Source organism: Crinia signifera, chromosome 7 (genome assembly GCF_055691185.1).
Source record: "Crinia signifera chromosome 7, ASM5569118v1, whole genome shotgun sequence".
Taxonomy (NCBI): Eukaryota; Metazoa; Chordata; class Amphibia; order Anura; family Myobatrachidae; genus Crinia; species Crinia signifera.
The window spans coordinates 168,518,135-168,525,067 of NC_139223.1; positions in this window are offsets into that span (position 1 = coordinate 168,518,135).

The window sequence follows — 6,933 nt, forward strand, 5'->3', positions numbered from 1 at the left end:
CCAACCAGAATGACCCCCTTAGTGTGAAAGGGCCCGAGCAGGCTTTGCAAGCGGTATAAATATAGGGAGCGCAGTTACTGTAGGAGACCGGTGGCGCCAACCCTGCGGTGTATCTCCCCCAATACAGGAGAGAGAGAGAGACTGGTGGCGCCAACCCTGCGGTGTATCTCCCCCAATACAGGAGAGAGGGAGACTGGTGGAACCAACCCTGCGGTGTATCTTCCCCAATACAGGAGAGAGAGAGAGAGAGAGGGAGACTGGTGGCACCAACCCTGCGGTGTATCTTCCCCAATACAGGAGAGAGGGAGACTGGTGGTGCCAACCCTGCGGTGTATCTCCCCCAATACAGGAGAGAGAGAGAGAGAGAGAGGGAGACTGGTGGCACCAACCCTGCGGTGTATCTCCCCCAATACAGGAGAGAGAGGGAGACTGGTGGCGCCAACCCTGCGGTGTATCTCCCCCAATACAGGAGAGAGGGAGACTGGTGGCGCCAACCCTGCGGTGTATCTCCCCCAATACAGGAGAGAGAGAGAGAGGGAGACTGGTGGCGCCAACCCTGCGGTGTATCTCCCCCAATACAGGAGAGAGAGAGAGAGAGAGAGAGAGAGAGGGAGACTGATGGCGCCAACCCTGCGGTGTATCTCCCCCAATACAGGAGAGAGAGAGAGGGAGACTGGTGGCGCCAACCCTGCGGTGTATCTCCCCCAATACAGGAGAGAGAGAGGGAGAGAGAGACTGGTGGCACCAACCCTGCGGTGTATCTCCCCCAATACAGGAGAGAGAGAGAGGGAGACTGGTGGCGCCAACCCTGCGGTGTATCTCCCCCAATACAGGAGAGAGAGAGAGAGAGAGAGGGAGACTGGTGGCGCCAACCCTGCGGTGTATCTCCCCCAATACAGGAGAGAGAGAGAGGGAGACTGGTGGTGCCAACCCTGCGGTGTATCTCCCCCAATACAGGAGAGAGAGAGAGAGAGAGACTGGTGGCGCCAACCCTGCGGTGTATCTCCCCCAATACAGGAGAGAGAGAGAGGGATACTGGTGGTGCCAACCCTGCGGTGTATCTCCCCCAATACAGGAGAGAGAGAGAGAGAGAGGGAGACTGGTGGCGCCAACCCTGCGGTGTATCTCCCCCAATACAGGAGAGAGAGAGAGGGAGACTGGTGGCGCCAACCCTGCGGTGTATCTCCCCCAATACAAGAGAGAGAGAGAGAGAGAGAGAGAGAGAGAGACTGGTGGCGCCAACCCTGCGGTGTATCTCCCCCAATACAGGAGAGAGAGAGTGGGAGACTGGTGGTGCCAACCCTGCGGTGTATCTCCCCCAATACAAGAGAGAGAGAGAGGGAGACTGGTGGCGCCAACCCTGCGGTGTATCTCCCCCAATACAGGAGAGAGAGAGAGACTGGTGGCGCCAACCCTGCGGTGTATCTCCCCCAATACAGTTCCAGTGCCCTGAGAGAGAGAGAGAGAGAGAGAGGGAGACTGGTGGCGCCAACCCTGCGGTGTATCTCCCCCAATACAGGAGAGAGAGAGAGAGGGAGACTGGTGGCGCCAACCCTGCGGTGTATCTCCCCCAATACAGGAGAGAGAGAGAGAGAGAGAGAGAGGGAGACTGGTGGCGCCAACCCTGTGGTGTATCTCCCCCAATACAGGAGAGAGAGAGAGAGAGACTGGTGGCATCAACCCTACGGTGTATCTCCCCCAATACAGGAGAGAGAGAGGGATAGAGAGACTGGTGGCGCCAACCCTGCGGTGTATCTTCCCCAATACAGGAGAGAGAGAGAGAGGGAGACTGGTGGCGCCAACCCTGCGGTGTATCTCCCCCAATACAGGAGAGAGAGAGAGAGAGAGAGAGAGGGAGACTGGTGGCGCCAACCCTGTGGTGTATCTCCCCCAATACAGGAGAGAGAGAGAGAGAGACTGGTGGCACCAACCCTGCGGTGTATCTCCCCCAATACAAGAGAGAGAGAGAGAGAGAGACTGGTGGCGCCAACCCTGCGGTGTATCTCCCCAATACAGGAGAGAGAGAGAGAGAGAGAGAGAGGGAGACTGGTGGTGCCAACCCTACGGTGTATCTCCCCCAATACAGGAGAGAGAGAGGGAGACTGGTGGCGCCAACCCTGCGGTGTATCTCCCCAAATACAGGAGAGAGAGAGAGAGGGATAGAGAGACTGGTGGCGCCAACCCTGCGGTGTATCTCCCCCAATACAGGAGAGAGAGAGGGAGACTGGTGGCGCCAACCCTGCGGTGTATCTCCCCCAATACAGGAGAGAGAGAGAGGGGGATAGAGAGACTGGTGGCGCCAACCCTGCGGTGTATCTCCCCCAATACAGTTCCAGTGCCCTGAGAGAGAGAGAGAGAGAGAGAGAGGGAGACTGGTGGCGCCAACCCTGCGGTGTATCTCCCCCAATACAGGAGAGAGAGAGAGAGAGAGAGAGGGAGACTGGTGGCGCCAACCCTGCGGTGTATCTCCCCCAATACAGGAGAGAGAGAGAGAGAGAGGGAGACTGGTGGCACCAAACCTGCGGTGTATCTCCCCCAATACAGGAGAGAGAGAGAAGGAGAGAGAGACTGGTGGTGCCAACCCTGCGGTGTATCTCCCCCAATACAGGAGAGAGAGAGAGAGGGAGAGAGAGACTGGTGGCGCCAACCCTACGGTGTATCTCCCCCAATACAGGAGAGGGAGAGAGAGAGAGAGAGGGAGAAAGAGGGAGACTGGTGGCACCAACCCTGCGGTGTATCTCCCCCAATACAGGAGAGAGAGAGAGAGGGAGAGAGAGACTGGTGGTGCCAACCCTGCGGTGTATCTCCCCCAATACAGGAGAGAGAGAGAAGGAGAGGGAGACTGGTGGTGCCAACCCTGCGGTGTATCTCCCCCAATACAGGAGAGAGAGAGAGAGGGAGAGAGAGACTGGTGGCGCCAACCCTGCGGTGTATCTCCCCCAATACAGGAGAGAGAGAGAGAGGGAGAGAGAGACTGGTGGCGCCAACCCTGCGGTGTATCTCCCCCAATACAGGAGAGAGAGAGAGAGGGAGACTGGTGGCGCCAACCCTGCGGTGTATCTCCCCCAATACAGGAGAGAGAGAGAGAGAGAGAGAGAGGGAGACTGGTGGCGCCAACCCTGTGGTGTATCTCCCCCAATACAGGAGAGAGAGAGAGAGAGACTGGTGGCACCAACCCTGCGGTGTATCTCCCCCAATACAAGAGAGAGAGAGAGAGAGACTGGTGGCGCCAACCCTGCGGTGTATCTCCCCAATACAGGAGAGAGAGAGAGAGAGAGAGAGAGAGAGGGAGACTGGTGGTGCCAACCCTACGGTGTATCTCCCCCAATACAGGAGAGAGAGAGGGAGACTGGTGGCGCCAACCCTGCGGTGTATCTCCCCAAATACAGGAGAGAGAGAGAGAGGGATAGAGAGACTGGTGGCGCCAACCCTGCGGTGTATCTCCCCCAATACAGGAGAGAGAGAGGGAGACTGGTGGCGCCAACCCTGCGGTGTATCTCCCCCAATACAGGAGAGAGAGAGAGGGGGATAGAGAGACTGGTGGCGCCAACCCTGCGGTGTATCTCCCCCAATACAGTTCCAGTGCCCTGAGAGAGAGAGAGAGAGAGAGAGAGGGAGACTGGTGGCGCCAACCCTGCGGTGTATCTCCCCCAATACAGGAGAGAGAGAGAGAGAGAGAGAGAGAGAGAGGGAGACTGGTGGCGCCAACCCTGCGGTGTATCTCCCCCAATACAGGAGAGAGAGAGGGAGACTGGTGGCACCAAACCTGCGGTGTATCTCCCCCAATACAGGAGAGAGAGAGAAGGAGAGAGAGACTGGTGGTGCCAACCCTGCGGTGTATCTCCCCCAATACAGGAGAGAGAGAGAGAGGGAGAGAGAGACTGGTGGCGCCAACCCTACGGTGTATCTCCCCCAATACAGGAGAGGGAGAGAGAGAGAGAGAGGGAGAGAGAGGGAGACTGGTGGCACCAACCCTGCGGTGTATCTCCCCCAATACAGGAGAGAGAGAGAGAGGGAGAGAGAGACTGGTGGTGCCAACCCTGCGGTGTATCTCCCCCAATACAGGAGAGAGAGAGAAGGAGAGGGAGACTGGTGGTGCCAACCCTGCGGTGTATCTCCCCCAATACAGGAGAGAGAGAGAGAGGGAGAGAGAGACTGGTGGCGCCAACCCTGCGGTGTATCTCCCCCAATACAGTTCCAGTGCCCTGAGAGAGAGAGAGAGAGAGAGAGAGAGAGAGAGAGAGAGAGAGAGAGAGGGAGACTGGTGGCGCCAACCCTGCAGTGTATCTCCCCCAATACAGGAGAGAGAGAGAAGGAGAGGGAGAGGGAGACTGGTGGTGAGAGAGAGATACGGTATACAGTGAGAGATACTGTATACAGTGAGAGAGAGAGAGCAAGAAAGATACTGTATACAGTAAGAGAGAGAGAAAGCGAGAGAGAGAGACTGTATACAGTGAGAGAGAGAGCGAGAGAGACTGTATACAGTGAGAGAGAGACTGTATACAGTGAGAGAGAGAGATACTGTATACAGTAAAAGAGAGAGAGTGAGAGAGAGACTGTATAGTGTGAGAGAGAGATACTGTATTCAGTAAGAGAGACAGATACTGTATACAGTAAGAGAGAGAGACTGTATACAGTGAGAGAGAGATACTGTATACAGTGAGAGAGAGACTGTATACAGTGAGAGATATACTGTATACAGTAAGAGAGAGAGAGTGAGAGAGAGACTGTATACAGTGAGAGAGAGATACTGTATACAGTAAGAGAGATACCGTATACAGTGTGAGAGAGAGAGAAAGATACTGTATACAGTAAGAGAGAGACTGTATACAGTGAGAGAGAGAGACTGTATACAGTGAGAGAGAGATACTGTATAGAGAGAGAGAATGTATACTGTGTGAGTGAGAGAGAGAGACTGTATACAGTAGGAGAGAGACTGTATACAGAGAGAGATAATGTATACCGTGTGAGAGAGAGATATTGTATACAGTGTGAGAGAAAAATAATGTATACAGTGAGAGAGAGACTGTATATACAGAGAGAGATAATGTATACAGTGAGAGCGAGATACTGTATACAGTGAGAGAGAGACTGAATACAGTGAGAGAGAACGATACTGTATACAGTGAGAGATACTGTATACAGTGAGAGAGAGAGACTGTATACAGTGAGAGAGAGATACTGTATACAGTGAGAGATACTGTATACAGTGAGAGAGACTGTATACAATGAGAGAGAGAGTGAGAGATACTGTATACAGTGAGAGTGACTGTATACAGTGTGAGAGAGATACTGTATACAGTAAGAGAGAGAGAGAGACTGCATACAGTGAGAGAGAGATACTGTATACAGTAAGAGAGAGAGAGAGAGACTGTATACAGTGAGTGAGAGATACTGTATACAGTAAGAAAGAAATATACTGTATACAGTAAGAGAGAGAGCGAGAGAGATACTGTATACAGTGAGAGTAAGACTGTATACAGTGAGAGAGAGATACTGTATACAGTGAGAGAGAGAGACTGTATACAGTGAGAGAGAGAGACTGTATACAGTGAGAGAGAGTGCGAGAGAGACTGCATACAGAGAGAGAGAGTGCGAGAGAGACTGTATACAGTGAGAGAGAGATACTGTATACAGTAAGAGAGATACCGTATACAGTGTGAGAGAGAGAGAAAGATACTGTATACAGTAAGAGAGAGACTGTATACAGTGAGAGAGAGAGACTGTATACAGTGAGAGAGAGATACTGTATAGAGAGAGAGAATGTATACTGTGTGAGTGAGAGAGAGAGACTGTATACAGTAGGAGAGAGACTGTATACAGAGAGAGATAATGTATACCGTGTGAGAGAGAGATATTGTATACAGTGTGAGAGAAAAATACTGTATACAGTGAGAGAGAGACTGTATATACAGAGAGAGATAATGTATACAGTGAGAGCGAGATACTGTATACAGTGAGAGAGAGACTGAATACAGTGAGAGAGAACGATACTGTATACAGTGAGAGATACTGTATACAGTGAGAGAGAGAGACTGTATACAGTGAGAGAGAGATACTGTATACAGTGAGAGATACTGTATACAGTGAGAGAGACTGTATACAGTGAGAGAGAGAGTGAGAGATACTGTATACAGTGAGAGTGACTGTATACAGTGTGAGAGAGATACTGTATACAGTAAGAGAGAGAGAGACTGCATACAGTGAGAGAGAGATACTGTATACAGTAAGAGAGAGAGAGAGAGACTGTATACAGTGAGTGAGAGATACTGTATACAGTAAGAAAGAAATATACTGTATACAGTAAGAGAGAGAGCGAGAGAGATACTGTATACAGTGAGAGTAAGACTGTATACAGTGAGAGAGAGATACTGTATACAGTGAGAGAGAGAGACTGTATACAGTGAGAGAGAGAGACTGTATACAGTGAGAGAGAGTGCGAGAGAGACTGCATACAGAGAGAGAGAGTGCGAGAGAGACTGTATACAGTGAGAGAGATGCTGTATACAGTGAGAGAGAGAGAGACTGTATACAGTTAGAGAGAGATACTGTATACAGTGAGAGAGACTGTATACAGGGAGAGAGAGATACTGTATACAGTAAGAGAGAGAGAGTGAGAGAGAGACTGTATACAGTGTGAGAGAGAGATACTGTATTCAGTAAGAGAGAAAGATACTGTATACAGTAAGAGAGAGAGATACTGTATACAGTGAGAGATATACTGTATACAGTGAGAGAGAGAGAATGTATACTGTGCGAGTGAGAGAGAGACTGTATACAGTAGGAGAGAGATTGTATACAGTGAGAGAGATACTGTATACACAGAGAGAGATAATGTATACCGTGAGAGAGAGATATTGTATACAATGAGAGAGAGAAATACTGTATACAGTGAGAGAGAGACTGTATATACATAAAGAGATAATGTATACC